This window comes from Triturus cristatus, chromosome 4_2, assembly GCF_964204655.1.
Source record: "Triturus cristatus chromosome 4_2, aTriCri1.1, whole genome shotgun sequence".
NCBI lineage: Eukaryota > Metazoa > Chordata > Amphibia > Caudata > Salamandridae > Triturus > Triturus cristatus.
In genome coordinates this window covers 5,717,525-5,736,736 of record NC_140586.1, presented here as the reverse complement: position 1 = coordinate 5,736,736, position 19,212 = coordinate 5,717,525, and the positions used below count along the sequence as shown (strand labels likewise).

The following is a 19,212-nucleotide window of genomic DNA, read 5'->3' as shown; positions in this document are numbered from 1 at the left end:
GCCACCGGGTGGGTCCAGTAGCAGCGACAGCAGAAGTTCGGATGGTATCGCCACCGGGGTGATTCCAGTAGCAGCGACGACAGCAGTTTGGATGGTATCGCCACCGGGGTGGGTCCCCGATTACTTGGCTGCGGGGGCCCACTCCTCGCGTCGGGCGCTAGTGGCGATCCTGGTGAACCCGTGCTTGGGCGGTGGTCCGGTGGTCGCGTGCAGCGGCAGGGTTCAGCTCAGCTGGCCGGCGAATTAAAGACGATTGGGTGCAGCTCAGCTGGCCGGTGAATTAAGACGGTTGGGGTGCCCTCATCTGCTGGCGAGCCTCCACCTGGGGAGGTGGGGGAGGCCTGTCCGCGGCGCTTCCCCCGGCCAGGGCACCCTCCGTTATTGAAGAAAGAAGAAGAGAATGGGAAGATCCGCCCAGCATGGCAGACTCCGCCTTGGCGCTGCCAGAGCTTTGGCGCTTCGTATAGCCTCCGGCCTATTCGCACAATCGTCCGCCACTGATGTCGATGGATTTGGCATGGTTTTTATAGCCCAGAGCTGACTAAAAGGACTGCCCAAAACAGGCCAATGTTGCAATTTCGAGGAAGGAGAGGCGAGGACGGTGTCACGTGGACGTTAAGGCTTTGGGATGGAGGTTGCAGCAGACTGTCATGTAAATAGTTGTTTAAAAACGTGTTTTAACCTGTTTACCCTGTTGGTGTGTTTGTTATATCTATAAGTTATTAAAATGTTATAACTATACTACTTCGTTGGAGTGTTTGTACATATTTGCAATCTGGCGACGAGCACAAGGATGTTACTGCGTAATCGGAAAAATAACATAGCCCAATTGTGCGCGATCTAGCCCTAGTTTGGTGACGTCGATGGTGGCTTCCGTTTGTGCAGGATTTTGTCATGCTTATTGGGCGGGGTGGGCAGTAGGGCAGACATGTTTAGGTAGCGAGAGTAATGGAGTCGGGCTACCTCGTGGCCGTCTCGACCGTGAGCTTGGCTCCTTCCCTTGGTTTCATATATCCCACAAAGGGCTATCTCCTAGCGTTACTTTAGTTTTGTAAGGTCAAAAAGGATCCCACCAGTGCCTTTACTATTTTGTCGATTCCTGCTCGTTCATCCTTCGTTAGTCGATTCATTCTGGTGGAATCTTTCTTTCTTATCTCAGGGTCATCCAACGTCATTGCCGACGTTGTGTTCAGTACAAGAGGCTCGGCCGGCGCGGAGGCCGTGAGGACCGAGGCCCCTGTACTGCTTTCGCTCGTGTTTGGGGGTTGTGGGTGTTGCACTACCGATTGGGAGGGTGCGTATGGAGGGGGCATGTAAATGATTGGGGGACCTAATAGTAATTCGTCATTCGTTCGTTGCTTAGAGGACAACTCAGAGTAGAGCATAGAGGGGGTCCTAACAGCGTACTGGCCTGATGTTTCGGGCTCCTGTCTTAGTTTAGTTTCCCTTCTCTCCTTTATTTCTTCTTCTAACTTTCTAGCGGCAAGGTGAGCTGCCTTTCGTAATTCCTTTTCTGCCTTTACTTCTTCCCTCTTTTTCCGTTGCGTTGCTTCTTTGCGCCACATGCCGATACTGTCAAGCATAGTAGGCGTCGTCTTATTGCTACGCAGAGCTATTTCTATCATTTCTATCTTATGGTCGTCGAAGGATCCCATCAGTGGCCACTGACTCTCGGGGTCCTTTCTTGTATATTTATGCCACAGCTTGCTATAAGCTACGGCGACTAGTCCATATTTAGTGAACATGTCCTTATTAGGGGTGCCCTCCAGTGGAGCTGGATGGTTCACCTCTAATAAGCGGTCCGGGCAGAACCAACTACCAATCAGTGGGGAGAAGATAGGCATGACGGGTTTCAACGGGGACAAAAGTCAGCACTACCTATCTTTTCACTGCTTGCAAAGACTAGACAGAATATCTCTACTCCTCGTTATTTGTAAGCAGAGAATACCTCCAAAGAACCAATATCGAACAACTAGTGTTCGGACAATCAATCAATCAATCAATGGGGAGATAAAGATAGGCACGACGGGTTACAACGGGGACAAAAGTCTGCGTTACCTACCCTTCACTATTTGCAAAGACTAGACAGAATATTTCTATTCTACGTTATTTGCAAACAGAGAATATCTCAGAGAGCACTATTCTTCAAAACAATCAATGTTCGGACAATCAATCAGTGGGGAGATAAAGATAGGCACGACGGGTTTCAACGGGGACAAAAGTCTGCGTTACCTACCCTTCACTATCTGCAAAGGGAGAGAGAGAGAGTATTTCTACTCCTCCCCGTTTGTAGACAGCGAATATCTCAAAGAGAACAATCAATGAGCAATACTAGTATTTCAAAACTTCAAACAATCAATCAATTATTTCGCAATTTGTCGTGTATCACGACCTTACCCGGACCGCGTGGACAGTTTCTCGTCTTCCGCCTCCAGCGCCCGATCGTCCTCTACTCTCCGTATTTGCCACGGCACTCCTGATGGTTCCCAGTCAGGACCGTAGATCACTCGAGAGAGGTCTGCTCGGAACCAGTGAAGTTCGGATGATCGGCTGCCAGACGAGGGTCTATTGGGCAGGAGCTCTCCCGATCGTTGCAGTCGTTCACTCTGTCGTCAGGACCTCTCCCACTGGATCCACGTGTCTCTGATGGGCCCCACTTTGGGCGCCAATTGTTAAATGGTAGCGGCAGTTTCAGTCGATAACCCTTCAAGTATTGCCCGGCGGTAATCGCCTCTCATACCATTCGATAATTTACCAATGAAAGAGGCAGGCGCCGGAGACTGGAAGGCAGGAAACAAAGTTTTATTCCGTCGGAGCAGAACACATCAGATCAGACAGCAAGGTATCGTCACGAGGTGCTCTAACTGCATCTCTGAGGCCTGGCCTCTTATACACGGGTTTATGACTTTATTGCAGGTTTATTGTACATGGCACATTCTTGAGATTACTTTGATGTATAAAAGAACGTCTTCGGAATCCCCACTTCGAACTCGTTCCCACACATATCTACAGTGGAAGTCCCCACCCCATCTACAGTAGGAGATGGCTATCACGCAGCTGGACATTCCGCCAATTCCCTGGGGGGTGTGCGACCGGCCGGGTCTCAGGGGGTAGGGGCTTTGATCCACTGTAATCCCTTTGATGTGGGGTGTTTCCCTTACAGTAGGGGCAATAAACTGCATCCGCAGGGCTAGGTGATGGCCTGGGATCAGTTCGGACAATGGGGCGCAGAGGAAGGGGGTTATCAAAGAGAGGCATGACCATGTATGGGATGTCGGTCAGGCGTGGGATGTGGTTCCATGGCAGGGTCGCGCAGAAGGAGAAGGTTTATGGCCCATGTATGAGAGAGCGGGGGTGGCCGGTGCGCGGGGGATGCTTGCAGCGTCAGGGGAACGCGCTGGCGATTGACAATGAGCGGGGGAGAGAGTGGGGTGCCTAAAATGGCTGTCGTGTGCTCGCTGTGTGTGGCGCTGGGGAGAGGCAAGATGGCGCAGATAATGTTCAGTTTGCAAGCTAAATTTCCACAATGTTGTCTTAACATTTTGTACATCATTGTTTAATATCAGCAAAGCAAAACTGCCACAAACTAGAGTTCTTGAGTTCCCAACAGTAGCCAACAACATTGACGATGGCTTTGAAGATATAAGCAAAGAATTGGAAGACAATCCCATGAACTGACAGGCTTTTGCTGTGCAATGTACTGTTCTTTCCAAATCATATTTTATTAATTGTATCACAGCAAAAAGAAAACTCAGCTACACATGATGATGGCTGCCCACGCAATCTCTGATAAGTGCAAAAGTAGAGAGATAATCACTTCAATGAATAGGATTGGTGTATCAACAAGTTATAATGACATAGTGCATAGCAGTAACTTGTTAGCAGCTCATGCTGTAAAATCTTGTGAATCTGACAGCACACCACCTCCAAGTCAGTTTACCAGGAAAGGATTTACAATTGCTGCTCTTAATAATTTTGATTTTGAAGATAGCTCTTCTTTGTCCTGAACATCCAGCACACAATACTGCCATGGTGCTTTTTCAAGACTGTACCAATGAAGTTGATGCTGGAAAACAAGATGTGTCAGCTGTAGGCATAAACAATCGAAGCAGCAAACTTATAACCCATCTGCCTTGCCAACGTGTGCAAAATAACTACAAGCCATCAACACATCCCAGTCTACCAGAAAGTTTCACTGTGGCTGAGAACAACGCTCTTCTACCTGAATCTGCGGTCCACAAAGCTGATTTAACAGAATGTATCATATCACTTATTTGGTGCAGACTGAAGGATGAAGAAAAGCCAGTTCCTCCGTGGGCTCGAATTAATGCTCTAATCTACAGAATACCATCACACTGAATAAGGTTGGGTTTTTACCAGTAAAACCATCTCCAGTCACAAATTACGCAACAGTACACAGCTCGAAGAAATTCCCAAAATGTGCGTGCTCAGCATGAGGATCGGGCTATCCTGCTAATTTTCTGCGATGAAGGTGTTTTCTGTATTGTAGTGGACAATTTTATGAGTGTCTAGTAGAATGTTATGGTGTTAATCCAATAATTGGCATTTTCCACATGACAAATGTTGCTTTGTGATGTGCTGCAAATGATCTCAGTGGATGTGATAAAACAGTGCACTTATTGAGGCTGAAATCTTTGGAAGAAAAACTGTCCAGTCAGCATTGAGTGGAACTCATTATGTTTGTTCGTTATAAGGAATGCTCATCATATCTGAGGCTATAGAAACATTGCAACTGAATGCTTTCTGGAACAAGAATGACAAATTTGGTTTTGCATATCATATCTCAGCAGTGAACAAGACACACGGTGCACTTCATTCAAAAGACAATGCAAAGCCAGACAACGTTGAACACATTCAGTTCAAAATCAGAAAGCCAAGTTCATAGAGTTTGTCAAAGAATGTGAAGGAAAATCAGAATTTTGCAAGTACTGGGGAAATGTTTTACACATGATAGCTCTAGTGAAAAACTTGGTACATGCTGGTCGGGAAGGTGATTGGGAGCTGCACGTGAAGACCAGGAGTCACTGATTACTGGGTTTTGCGAATGTGATTGCATAAACTACCTGACATATGGGTTCTGGTATTTGGAAAGAGTGAAGACGTTAGAGGTAGAAAAGCCATACCTCTACAGAAAATTCATCCAAAGACATTTTCTGGTGAAAGACAGAAAGGGAAGGTTCAATGCTGTGGCTCTAGATATGAAACTGGAACAGACGATCCAGAGATCACAGAAAAGCTCCAAAGAAATTGTTGGTCAGACATATAAAAGCAAATATGTTGCTCAATGGCAGCTAGTTTACCATTAAGCCCGTTATATTTGCAATGTTTTCAGAGAGATGACAAATTTAAACTTAATATACCATTGTGAAACTGTTCTTCACCATGAACTTGTGGGAAAGGGTGGGGAACGTTTTAATAAACATGTTGACAGACGTCTTTATTTCAGGCAGCAGCAAGGAAACGCCTTTGAAATGACTGAGCCTGTGCGACTACACAACTTCATGACCAAAGAATATGTGGATAACGATATAAAGACAAGTCTACTAGATATTCTGGAACATGAATCAAAACTATACGCAGAACTGAAGCAGGAGAGATTTGTATAGCAAGAGAAAAAGCGGTTTGACATAATCACTAAAGCTAGAGAAAAACCTGCTTGACATAGTCACTAAAGCTAAACTACCATGCTTTAATTGCCATAATAAGAGTTTTGTCCAACCGGTCAGTACAAAACAGGTTACAAAAAAAACAACGTTTGCAAGCACATAGAGAGATGGATGTAGCAAAAGAAAGGGGTGAATTTATCAAGGACATTGTTTTGCATGATCTTCCAACAAACACATTATTTGATGGAGATGCTGCAAATAACCAGTAAAGCACAAACTTGTGCAAGAGCTAGAAAAAAACTTTCACCTGTAGAATTTCAATTGGAAAAGGTGTCCACATTGGAAACTGTTGTAATAGACTATACGTCACAATTGCGAATGGTCAAGATTTCATCCATGCAAAACTTTGGGGAGGTCGTTCTGACTGTTCTACAGATATCACATTCAGTGTGTACCTTGCAGGAACTGCACACTGTCTTTGATAGTTATCTTGAACTATCTGTCAAAGACTGTGAGAGAATCAGACAAAAGTCTATAAATTCAAAACCTATACCTGTGCAACTTGATAAATTCTGGTCATCAACATCGAACAAGGTGAACTTGGAAATGCTAACTCGCCAAAACATTGCTGATGCTTCAATAAACACTGAATTTCCAATTATTGTAATGAGAATGATTGGCAATGAGGAGTTGGTGCCTGCAGAGAGATATTCAAAAGGTATGGGCCATATTGTTCAAGAACTTATCAAGTTGGTGGAAGCTGACCTTCGTGTTGTACCACATGTTGAGTGGGCTCTTAGAAATGGTTCCAATCGAGTCATTGTACTGTCAAATGACACAGATGTTATTATTCGACTTTTTAGGTTTGTTGCAATGTTTATAAATCAAGGATTTTCAGAGTTATGGATACGTTATGGAGCAGGCGAGAAAAAACACTTGAAGCCTGCTTAATATTCTGTACAAGAAACTTAACCCAGAGATGCCCAGTGTTCTCATCAAGGTACATATTCTTACGGGTGATGACACTATGAGCAGAATTGGAACAAAGCTTTGAGCTTTAACTGATACACCTGTGAAGTTTCTAAATAGAGTTGCTGAGGCAGAAGAATGTGGCTTTAAAGACATAGAAAAATACCTTGTGCGTTTTTTGAAAACAAGTTCTGACTGCCACATATTTGACAATCTTTGATACAGTGAGTACAAAAGATCAGTCCCGCTAAGTGATCTTTCACTAACGTCAAATTCTGTGCGTGGACACATTGAAAGAGCGTTCTACTTGATCAGAAGATTTGTAAAGGTTTTGGATCATGCATATCTAGCGAAAGACCAGTGTGAATTTGGTTGGGAAGATATTGATGGGGTGCTAAAACCTACACAATTTCTAAGTCCTCCACCCACAAAACTTACATGTACGTGCAAAACCTGTGCTTCGACAAGATGTCCCTGTCGAGATCCTCTTCTTAAATGTTCGACATTATGCAAATATACCAGAAACAATTGGCGAAACAAATAAAGTGAACTATGAAAATGTTTCTAAAACTGGGGTGATTCATTTTTTTCATAATAAGATCATAAACATTGTTTGGTGTATCAATAAAAGGATTAAAATCCATTATTATTTGTTTCATTTCTATAGAATGTCTCTTCTTCTATTATTGCCACTATTTTGGAAAATGGCATAAGGGTTGCTCTAAAGAGGTATTTTCTGTCTCTATAAGACTACTTGATCCCAAAAACCTATGATTGGACGTCAAAGTGAAATGTATAGCTCTCATGGTTCCTGAAATATTGCATCATCACTGCAACACATATGCCATTTAAAAAAATGTCCTCCAGAAAAATGTATCCCGGATCAGCAATGTCTACCCAAGCTAAATTACTTCTGTAATGATCCAAATACACAAATCAAAAATGAAACTCTCTGAATAACAATTTTTTATGGAGGTATATCAAGGGGCCGGGATTAATAGCATAGCATTCTAAACACATCTGCTCAGGGTATTTATATGTATGTTTTTTATTTATATATATATATATATATTAAAATGTTTAGAAATCTTATAATAGGTCTAATTTGTTCAACAGGTGAAAGAATCAGAAAAAGTGAAGATGGAATATCTTTGAAGTGTGCTGAAATTACAACTTGTAAAGCTTCACTGGAGACCAGAAAAGAGAAGGAGAAAAGGAGCTCTGAAAATGGAGTGAAATCTCGATACCAGCAGATGCACGAAAGTACCTCAGAGCCTTGGGAAGAGGATTTTTCTCTCAGTAATAATGATATCGGTGATACAACACAGTCTGACCTATTCCTGAGAACTCAGCAAGATGAGATCTCTTTTAAACACAATGAATGCGAGAGTAATCTAGAGGTTGTTAAGCTTATAGTATGTGAGCAAATTGCACAAGAAATTCTGTACGCATGTCCACAATGTAACAAAAGCTTCAAACATAAGAACAGCCTTATATGTCACTTTAGAACCCACACAGGAGAGAGGCCTTATCAGTGCCCTGAATGTCAAAAATGCTTTGCTGTCAAAGGTAATCTTGTTTCTCACCAGAAAAGACATGCAGGAAGAGGACTTTACAAATGTACTGAATGTGAAAAAATCTTTGCTGAGAAGCGGGCTCTCAAGATGCATATTCAAATACACGCAGGAAAGACAATTTATAAATGTGCAGAATGTGACAAACACTTTACTGAAAAGAAATGTCTTACTATTCATAAGAGGATGCATACTGGGGGGAGACCCTTTCAATGTCCTCAGTGTGACAAAAGCTTCAGACAAAAGACTGCCCTTATTTGTCACCAAAGAACACATACTGGTGACAGGCCCTATCAATGTACAGAATGCAAGAAATCCTTTGCTAAGAAGGGAATTCTGACTTCCCATCAGAAGACGCATACAAGAGCGAGACCATACCAGTGTACGCATTGCGAAAAAAGCTTTAGCGAGGAAAAAACTCTTGTGAGGCATAATAGAGTACACATGGGGGAAAAGCCTTTTAAATGTACTGATTGCGACAAAAGCTTTAGTCAGAAAAACAAGCTTATTTGCCATCAGAGAAACCACACTGGAGATAGACCTTACCCATGTACAGAATGTGAGAAAAGTTTCACTACAAAATCGCTCCTTAATAGTCATCAGAAAACGCACAGAGGTGACAGACCATATCAATGTACAGAATGTTTAAAATGCTTTACTAGAAAGGGGCACCTTATCTGCCACAAGCGAGCCCATACAGGACTCCGGCCTTATCAATGTACAGAGTGTCATAAATGCTTCATTACCAATGGCCACCTTACTTGTCATATGAGAACACATACAGGAGAGAGACCTTACCAATGTAATAAATGTGACAAATGCTTTAGTGACAAGCGAACACTTTTTAGACATGATAGAACACACACAGGAGAAAGACCGTATCATTGTACTGAATGTGGCAAAAGCTTCAGCCAGAGTATTAATCTTGTATGTCACCAGAAAACACACACAGGAGAGAAGCCATACCAATGTACTGAATGTGACCAAAGTTTTGGATGGAAAACATCCCTCACTAGACACCAAAAGGCACACAGTGAGTTTCACAGATGTTTGAACTAGATAAAGACCTTACGTGAAGCACAAAATGTATGAAGACAAAAATAGAGCAAATCATATTCCCAATAGATAATGCTCCCATATTCAGATAATATTCAAAAGAATATGGTAAGAATTATACTCCTAATTATCCATAATATAGTACACAATTTATAGTAAATTATCTATAGCGTCATAAGGACTGCCAACAACACCAAAAAAAGCCATTTAAAAAAATCAAAATAACACTGAAAAAGCAACAATAGAAATAATTTTGCTGAGAATCCTGGAGGATCTACAAAATATTCTATGAATCAATAATAATTTAGAGACCAACTATAGATCGTTAATATCAAGAGACATCTAAATACAGTTAAAATGGTTCATAGCTAAAGTGGCAAATTCCACATTTCAGGGCATTTATTATAGCTAAAAAGCAACATCTTCATGCACAGTATAATTAACCTTTTAATGAACATATATCATGAATAATATCCAGGTTAATTTTTAACAAATACACTGTAAATCCCAAGTGAACGCACTCTCGAAAAATCTAATTAATGGAATTATTGGGAATAGATGTAATTTGGTTTCATGCACTCAACGTGGTTTATTTGCCAAGCATTTGTATGTAGGCAAATGGTTAATGCTTCTTGTGCAAGGATTTACAGATGTAGGAAGGGTGTACGCAACAGGGGCGACATTTATTAATTTCTTTGTTTATTGTTGGTTATTATGAAGTCAGATTGCTCACTGGCCAGTGTGCACACGAAAATCGCCTACAGCCATCTGGGTATGTGAGTAACTGTGCAATTGGCTCTAAAGATTCAAGTGCCTCCAATACTCATTTTCGGTCTGTCTTGACAGTGCAGCTGTTGCCAGGTTGTATGTACTCAATATAAAAAAGATCTTTAAGAAGCACTACATTGTCTCTACCCACATGTTGATCATCATTGACTCCTTAGTCCAGCTGGAGACAAGCCCTGCTGCTCCCCCCACTTAAGAAGCCATCTGATGACCTTAAAGTTCTCAGCAGTTTTAGACTCATTTTACTTCTACCTACGGTAGCTAAACTAGTTGAGAGAAGGACACACAAACAGATATCACAGTTTCTTGAGTCTAATCATCTGCTGGATGAAACCCAATCGGGTTTCCGTGCAGGATATAGCTCAAAGTCTGCCCTGCTTGAAGTCTCAGAATACATCAAAGAAAATTTGGATTTAAGTAGTCCTGTTAGGGTAATGCTACTTGACCTTTCCTCTGCATTCAATATAGTCTCTCATGCTATTTTGCTTGATAGACTCGAAAAGATCAGCCTTAGAGACCAAGCCCTGTAATGGCTGAAATCCTTAATTAATGACTGCTCCCAGGCTGTCTTTTTCCCCAACATTTACCTCTACTTTAACACCTTTAGAGCATCGTGTGCCTCAGGGTTCGTCCCTGAGCCTCACCCTCTTCAATATATCTCTGGAGCCACTGGCAAAACTAGTTGAATCTTGGGGAGTGAGAGTCATGTCATACGCAAATGACAACCAACTCCTCCTGGCTTTTCACGAAAACATGTCTTCTAGCCTGTCTTCCTTTAATGTCTGTCTCAAAGCAATTACTGGATGAACGCGAGCTGTTTAAAACTTAACTCTGGTAAAAACCTCTTGCGAACCCAGCATCTGTGGCCATCTGAAAGGCCTAGCCCCCCCCCCCCCCCCCAATCCGGCTCCGGTAATGAGAAATCAGACTGTAAAATTTGATTCTAACCTTGACCTTTGGGCCCGAATCTAGGCATTATCCTCCACCTGTTTCTTTGGCCATACGTCCTTAAAAGGAAGCTGCATCTCATCCCCATTGATTTTCACAAAATGTTAGTCCATGCCAGCATCACATCCAGGTTGGACTACGCCAACAGTCTGTACCTGGAGCTGTCTGATTTCCTGATCAAGAATCTTCACATCATTCAGAATGGCTCTGCCAGTCTAATTCTCAAGCTTCTCCCCCGGGCAGCAATGTCAGGACACCTACAGCATCTCCATTGACTACCAGTGAATAAAAGGATTCAGTTTAAGGCACTCATCTCTGCCTTCAGGGCCTATTCCAACAAAGGTCTTCTTTATCTCAGGCACCGCTTTAAACCTTGCGCCAAGCCGAGATTTCTGAGATCTAATCAACTCAAATGTTTCCAACTCCCACACATTAACAAGGCCAGAAGAGGTGGTAGATCTTTTGTTTTTCTGGCCTTGAAGTTGTGGAATAACCTCCCTCTTGTTCTCAAAAGTATCCCGACTGAAGCGGTCTTCAGAAAGAGCCTTAAAACCCTACTCTTCAACTCCTGTCTTGACTTCATTTAGGATCTCTGTAGTTTAGGTGTCCTGTAGGAGTACTTTCTGCTAGTGTCAGGGCGCCTCTTCGGAGGTAGCTGTGCCCTTTACAAATGCTAAGTATTGTATTGTAACCTAACAGTGCCTGTTGGCTCCTGAGATTTCACTCACCTAATATGGCTGTAGCTGCAGTGTTTAAGGGAAAACATGGCATGACTTGCTCTGAATTTCTTTTCTATGATAATGATGGGCATCATCCTAATGGGTCAACCACTGGGAAAAGCACGTCAATACGTGCCTCTACTAGTGTGTGAGAAGTATTCTCTCATCTAAGATGGCTGCTATGTCAACGTGATGTTACACGGTCTTCTTGGAGGACTGGATTTTCCTCACAATTTAATGCCATTTGCCAGCAGCAAGTGTTTGTAACTATTCCTTGTGACGGGCCTGGTATTCGCAGACTGTATACTTTGTCACTTGTAGGTTGACAAAATCTAGTTTTACCCTCTTGTTTTTGATTCAATTGCCACAAAAACAATAGTGCTTACAAATATATTAGTTTAAAATCAGCACCAGCGCCTTGAGACCCTCACGGGTGAATAGCGCGCCTACAATTCCCAGATTGATTGAATCCTTCAGTTTAACTGAAAATAATGGCACAAGTATTTGTAAATAATGCAAAGATAAACTTTAAACTCCATTCCAAAAAGGCAATAACAGTTAGGCAAGGCTGAAGGGGGGCCATAGGAAGCACGCCATGGTCACACTTCCGTGTAGAAGACAGTGATGAACTTGTGTTTAGGGCAGTAGGCATCTTGGTGCTTGTGAATTGAAAAGCCTGATGAAGCACCACCTGCTGCTACGATGAACGAATTGGAGAGATTGTTCTGAGAGCAGAGCCTGCAACTCTAACTATGCAGAAGGAAGGGGCGGGTTTCCTGTGATGTCATTAGTCCTCTAGCTGGTCTCCTTCATTTTTCCGAAAGCAAAGAAGCAGGCAGCAGCTCCAGCATGCACTGAGGTATCAGCTAACGCAGTGCGCTTTGTGTCACTAAACTGAATTTTTAGAGGAAGTCAAAAATTGTTTGTCTCTTTTTGAGGGGTGTCAGCATGCAGTGTGCCCCTTGGACACTGGGACTGAGGTAACCAAATATTTATCTGCTCAGTGAGCGCTACCCTGCTCTATGGAATCGTGTTTTTCCTTTGCAGAATGGAGTCTGCCGTTTTTTAGGTCTCGCCTGACCCAGCGCATGCGCTGGTCTGGCGAGACTTATTGAGAGGGCTCCAAAAAGTGCTACCAGGCCAGCCTAGAGCTACAGTGCATGTGCACGGGCGCACGCGCCGCGCTTTACCGCGATTACTTTCACTTTCGCGGACGCACGGCCGCTTTGCATAGCCAATAGGTCTCGCTTTTGGGACCTTATAAGTATTAAGTTAAGCAACTGTTGCATGGCTAAACACTTATAAGGTCCCAAAGCGAGACCTATTGGCTATGCCAATGCTTGTGTCATTTACCTGCAGCACAGGCAAAGGACACTGGAGAGGTTAGAGATGCAGAGCTGACTGTCCTCTAGGGCAATCAGGCAATGCACGAAGGTCTGGTCTGATAGGTCAGTGTTTTGGCCCGTTTTTACGGGCTGTTCTGGGCCTTTTTTTATCCTCTTTCTTTCCAGTTTTTAATGTTGATTTCCTTGATATTGACTGCAGCAATTTGAAATCCATGCAGTCTTCCATGCTTTGCAAAACACTTATACAGCGTGTTTTACAAGTTTGAAACTGTCTCAATGTGCAAACTTGGGCCACTTTTTTAGCTATCTAATTCATTAATGAGGGCTATTTTTATTTTAGTGCCCAGGTCTATTTCGTGACCCAGTCCAATCCTGTAAAGATGTCATGCAACCAAGCAGATGGTGGGAAGAGTAAACAAATGGGGGAACGAGGCGATTGGCTCACTGTTAGTCGCCTGATTTAGTTGCTTTGCTTCCCTTGCCTCACTTAATCAAGAGCATTTCACATTTGCACTCCAAAATCCCTAGTCCCCCCGTCAGCTGTGCCCTCACCCGAAGACTGTAGCACGAAAGTAGAGAATTTGCAATCCACATCTGCACAGTTTCTATAAAGACAATTGAATCCTTGACATATGACACAAATGAATTCTTTCATACAAGATGCACATGGAAGCTGTACTGTAATGCAGGGCCTAAAGCTACACTGAACACCAGATGTACTACCTTAGGACACATATTATGTAAGCGTAAGGGCCCGTTTTGAGCCCAGGAGACCCCAAAGAGCAGACTTTGCCACTAGAGCATTGTCTCCCACACGTTTTAAAACCACGACCCAAATTTTCGAACGAAAAACGTTCATGACCCAGCTAGCTTTAATGGCAATCGCAGGGCAATGTTTTTATTTTTTTTAATAATGTAACTAAAGCATTGGGTGGTTGCACACTGTCATTTAAAGACAGCACATTTTCTATTGAAATGGCCACTAAATTTGACAAGACGTACAGTTTTACTGGTAAAACCATATTGCACACAAATGATGCTGTGCATCACCAAGTAAATAGTCTTGATATTTTTTATTCCATTATACTCCTGGTTTCCATCAGAATTACAAAGAGAATATGCTTTATTTTTGCTTTTCTAACTGCTGAATCCTTTACAGGTATTTACATTTGGTTGTGTGTTACAAAAAAATCCATCCTGCAGCTTTCCTTCACACGCCTTATACCCCGACAAGATTATGACATATTCACTACACTTTTCTTCCTCTAACTACAAAGTGGAGGGTTTGTAAACCCAATCCCCTTGTTAAAAAAATAAGCAGCAATTTGTCAATAGACCTAGCCTGACGTTTGATCTCAGTCTTTGAAATGTGACAAGGAAAATACAGAATGTAAAGGCATCTTTATTTATTAATGGTGCTTTCGCAAATCACCAATAATCAGCTCGCGACCCGACCCACAGTTTGGGAAACACTGAGCTAGAGCATTATTGGGGATTGGCACAGTCTACAAAGATTATGCAGCAGAGCAAAAGAGCTGTTTAGAAGGACCTGGCCAGCTGAATATTCTGTGTAGAGGCTTTGTATGAAGCTCATGAGTGGCACACAAAAGCTCTCTGCTCATATCTGGCCTAACACTGTGACTCTGGGAGGACATTTTACGCTCCTTGACAGAGGTAGCCCACTTTGAGAAAGGTATCAAAGAAAAGTAACAGATTCAGCTGATTCCATTTACGCACACTACATGGAGGACTCAAATTTGCCTGCAAATAGTTCCAGTTTTGTGCAATTAATATTCACTCTTGGACCATGCTCCATATGCCCATCAGTTTTAGGCACTGCTCCTTACCAGCTATGTGGAAGCCTGCAGATTATCCGCAGAGGTAGATTGTGTCATCAAGGGGAATATACCACGAGGTATGCTGCAACTTTGCTATACCTTAGCAGAAACAAGCATATGGAAAACCAATAGGTTTGGCTTATAACTGAATATGCCTCTTAATTTATTGTATTGCAGCAATTATATAGCGTTTACTACCCCTATGTGGAAGGCTGAATCACTCACCTACATGGGTAGCATGCTACAGTGGGTGTGTGGTTGAAAGAGAATTATCTTTTTCTTGACCCTATGTGGGAAGTGTTTCTTGTTGTGCGTGATGACCACGGAGGAACAGTTATGTAATGAGACTCCATGTTTAGCAGTGGGATGGATAAAGAAGTGTGAGGAATAGTTGTCCCGTTTGTTTTTCAATAAGCTGGCAACTTTGAGCAGCTTTACAGGTCCCTTTTTGCCTTTCTTATTTTCATAGTCCACTTAGCTGGTTAATGTACTGGGTTGTTTATTCGGAGATGACCTGTTTAAAATATGTGGTCCTGAGCAGGCATAGCTAGAAGGCAGATCTGTTTAGTTATTCTGTGCTGGTTTAATTTGTGATGGGTGGTTTATTCCTGTGGACTGGTATAGTATTGGTTGATGGATGTGACCATTTGCAATTTGTTTTATGTGAGTGTACGAGTGTAGGGCAGTAAAAGGTAATAATTAAGCAGCCTTTATTAGTGAAGAGGTACTTTCAGCTATAAGCTAGACCTCTTGGCTTTGACAGTGCTGGTTGTTTTTTCCTTCTTATCCAAGCTTTCACATCTTATACTACCTCACAGTCACACAATATTAATATCTATTTAGATATTCATGAAACATATACCAGGCTACGCTAAGCACATTTCTTATTTCGTGAGTGTGCAGAAACTAAATGTTTGCCTCTGTTTTATGAACCGTAAGTGTTTATCTTTCCACCCTGCTTATATGAACAGAAATGCATGTGGCTGTTGAATTACTATGCCTCACAGTTACCAGTAATAATGTGGCAATCCAGCGCAAAACCTTAAAAAGAAAATCAAGGAACCGAAGGCAGCTGAGCTCCCATAAACAATCGCAACGGAAAGCATACATTTCAGAAAATGCTGCAAAGAGTCTAAAAATAAATCTGAAGGTATCACAGAGTCCTAGATTTAATACAGAAACGTTTTCAAAATCATCTTGGCTAAGGGATATTGAGTCCACGGTTAATCAGCTGAATACACGTCACTCAATTACAAGAATTGTTATATTGCCATCCTGCTTAAGAAGATATCATGAACAAATGGTATCAGGAGTGGAAAACATAATTGTTATTTTGCTTATCGCTAAGTCAGCTCAACATTCCCACTGCCGAGGGTTTGGTTTTCGCTTTAAGAATGCAAGAGAGAAAGACAATGTCGAGACCTAAACGTGGAAGACCCAAATCCATGTTTTTTAATGGACGTAACAACCCATAGTTAGTCTTTGATAAGAACAGCACAGATTGAACTAAACAAAATGAATGGAAGTAAGAAGCAAGTAACATATTACCACTCATGGGTTTCGGTAAAATCAAAAAAGGGCAAACCAAATGAGCCCGGCGTATTAGTTATCAACTCAGTGTTATAATATCTCTGTACTGAGAAGACTTTGGGACAGCAATGAAGTATTAAACACTGTTACATTTTAATCCGGTTGTTTGCAGCTGCTATTTTATCAGGTTACTGCAGTAACAATTGACTTATAATGCGGAAAATGATCAAGTAATAGGTGATGCAATGCCACAGACACATGTTAATATCATCTGGTAAACCTAACAAAGTCGTTTTTCAAAGATGAGTGCTTACATTTATGTGTACTGATGTAGTGATATTAAAACATGTGTGAATGTGAAATATGATAAGTTCTTTTCATGCTCCTATCCAAGGACACATCCTTCATAGATTATATGTTAACTCTAGATTCTAGAATGAGTAATGGAAAATATCAATGCAGTGACCGCAAGGGAAAACTATTGTATTAAAATCATTCTTAAGGTGAGGAAACAGCAATATTTTATTTTATTTTAAAAGTTTTATATAGCGCTAGCTTGACCCTTGGGTATTAGAGCGCTTTACATATACACAGGAGATAAAGGTTGCATTACATAGCATGATCTAAGGAAGCAAGAAAGATCTAAGCAAAAACTTAATAATTAGGCAAACGGTGAGGGGTAGGGAGACAAAATAAAGAAGTGGTTGGCACATTCCAGTAACCACCTATCCTTGATGGTCAAGTGAGGGGGGAGTCAACTAGGTTATCAAAGTCTAGGTCAGTTTACCTTGGTCGGTAAAGAATTTGTTGAGGAGATGGAGTTTCAAGTCCCTTTTGAAGCAGGAGAAGGAGGGGTTACATCTGAGGTCTCTAGGGAGTGAGTTCCACATCCTGGGTACATTACCAGAGAAGGATTGTAACTTGATGAGTGGTAAAATAAAGAATAAAATAAACTGATGAAATGGCAAACAGTAACAACTAATATTATTCTAGCATCTCAATTCGCAAGACACTGGTTAAATCTGGTTATCACTTATAAGCAAGAAAATAATTCAGGTGTACACCTTTACCTAAAAATGATTCTTGGAGACATACAATGTACATTAAAAATTAACTGGACATTGCAAGTGTTTCACTGAGAGGCAAATTCTTAACTACCACCAGTGAGTATTTGCAAGATAAATGTCTATTTTCCATTGCCAATATGCATATTGTCACTGGTAAAAAGGTCAATCTTAGCCAAAAGAAATGAAAAGTGAGAATGCTGAAAACGGTATATGGACAATTCAAGTTTAAGTGCTGCTTGTATTACATCAATTTCATCCCAACTTGCCTTCACTGAAGTGTGCACTAGGACTCAACCTGTCACTTAGAGGGGGTTTCCATGTAACTGCTCACCTAAGTGGCGCCTTGAAGTATATTGAGGATTTATGTATAGTGTAATAACATTAATTTTAAAAGCATTTGAATGCTTATATTTGTCTCAATAGTCCATGCAATTGTCTTGTGAATAAATCTGAGTTTGTCATGCCACAACTCAATCATACTGCTCACAGGTCTTACTGCTAACATTCTTCTCGATTGGAGTCGCAAGAGCTGTGCTGGAACAGCAACAGCCGCTCTTGTGCCACGAGCCTTCTTACCCACTTTCTAATATTCAGCGGCGCTTTGATCAATTGCATTGTATCTTGATTGTAAAAAAAGACAGAAGGGGTGGTGACCATATTTATATCTTTGCAGATGAGTCTGCGTTTGAGTTATTGTGTATATGTGCTTGCCAGTGCACCTGATGATGATTAAGGAGCGTGTCATGAATATCCTGCCTGCTTCACATTGAACGACTCCACACCGCTTGAGGTCCCACTCCCATGTAAAATCCCCGGCCTGCTCTTGGATTCGCTCCCGTCAGTAGTCGTCGAGGTCCCAGAACTTGTCCGATAAGCCTCACAAAAAAATCCAAGAAGTCAAAGCGCTCTTCAACTTTGCAGCACTAGTCCAAATCACCAGAGGAGGCATGGGAACAACGCCACAAGTCAGGACCCTAGGTCTGGGTCCCATCCAAGCCTCCCTGAGTTTTCTGAAGTGACCTTGCCCAAGTAACGGAAATTTATGAGGTCAGACCCATTTGGAGTCCCTGCAGGCCCCACAAGTCTGGGAGATGTCCTGACTGGATTTCTGCTGGCGGTTTCGCCCCTCGACACCTGTTGGGCCTCTGGATTCCGTTCCTGTGTCCAGACTGACCCTGTTAGAAATGGGGGTCTCTAGTTGCCAAGTGCTTGCACCTTTGTCCAAATAGGGACCCTTCTTCCTAGTCAGGATAAGGGAGTTACACTCCTAAAATAACCCCTGCTCACCCCCTTGGTAGCTTGGCATGAGCAGTCAGGCTTATCTTAGAGGCAGTGTGTAAAGCATTTGCACATAACCAACAGTGATTCAGTGTAAGCACTACAAAAGGACACCACACCAGTTTAGAAAAATATCCAATATTTTGATATACTTAAGACAAGACCAAAACGATAAAAATCCACAATACAGCTCTTAAAAATCTTCAGCTGTCAAAATAACCTTGTAAAACAGTTCCTTGATGTCGATAGCTCCATCCCGGGCTATCACGGTGTCATGAGCAAACAAATCCAAACAGTTCTGGCTGACAGCGGCGTCGCGGGACAGCTACTGTGTCGGGAAGACTCACAAACAGTACCTTTCAGAAATGCAGGCCGTCGATGACCTCTCGTTGAGCTTCCGAACCCATGGTGTCGGTAGACGTCAGTTCCAGAGGTCGTCGGGGCCCTCTAAGTCACACGCGTTACAGATTGAAC

The 19,212-nt window shown here is 42.2% G+C and overlaps 1 pseudogene across 1 annotated transcript in view; it reads left to right on the top strand.

Annotated features, from left to right (window-relative positions):
- Nucleotides 1-17,939, top strand: part of LOC146832805 (uncharacterized) — a 1,167,931-nt pseudogene extending 1,149,992 nt beyond the window's left edge. Inside the window, exon 4 of the transcript XR_014960451.1 lies at nucleotides 7,713-17,939. The product of XR_014960451.1 is annotated as an uncharacterized LOC146832805 (transcript). The remainder of the gene's footprint in view (nucleotides 1-7,712) is intronic.
- Nucleotides 17,940-19,212: the final 1,273 nt, after the last annotated feature.